Genomic DNA, 584 nt, shown 5'->3' with positions numbered 1-584 from the left:
TCTCTCTGGGCCATTGTTCCTCTACTTCCCCCTCACACACCGCTGGTCAGGGGACTGAATCAGGCAACGTTTCGCCAGCACCCTCTGCATTTCCCAGGACTTAACTTATTCCCTTTCTTCCACCTGGATTACCTGTTCTGCTCCTAGCCCCCAACTCCGTTACGATTTTATTTGACCTTTAAAATTCAACTGGAAGGTCACTTGTCCTACGAAATCTCCCATCCTCCCTCCCAACTCCCTATCTACTTCTTTTATATCCAGCTCTTTTGACATTTTATTCTGGCATTTATTTATGTACATGTCGATTTGTGGACAAAAGGGGCCACATGCTAACCTGACAAGCTCAGGGAAGGCCTGCATAGCAGTCTAGCAAACTCAAAGACCTAAAGTAACCACAAAGGATGATCTGAAATTAAACTGTAATTAAAGCAGTTATGGTGAGTAATCACCCCCTAGGCCAGCATCTTCCCTAATAAGGTCAATCTTTACCTTAACTGAGCTTATTGTCTTTTTGTTTCTACGATAATTTCAGGGTAACTTGTAACTGCCCTTTTTTCTGAACCCCTCAGGGCACACCCAAATGC

General features: G+C 44.2%; 1 long non-coding RNA gene across 1 annotated transcript in view; it reads right to left on the bottom strand.

Annotated features, from left to right (window-relative positions):
- LOC102770066 overlaps window positions 1-584 on the bottom strand; it is a 5,545-nt gene that overhangs the window by 253 nt on the left and 4,708 nt on the right. The window lies entirely within an intron of this gene.

The sequence above is a fragment of the Myotis davidii genome, unplaced genomic scaffold, assembly GCF_000327345.1.
Source record: "Myotis davidii unplaced genomic scaffold, ASM32734v1 scaffold555, whole genome shotgun sequence".
Taxonomy (NCBI): Eukaryota; Metazoa; Chordata; class Mammalia; order Chiroptera; family Vespertilionidae; genus Myotis; species Myotis davidii.
This window is presented reverse-complemented; position numbering and strand designations above follow the sequence as displayed.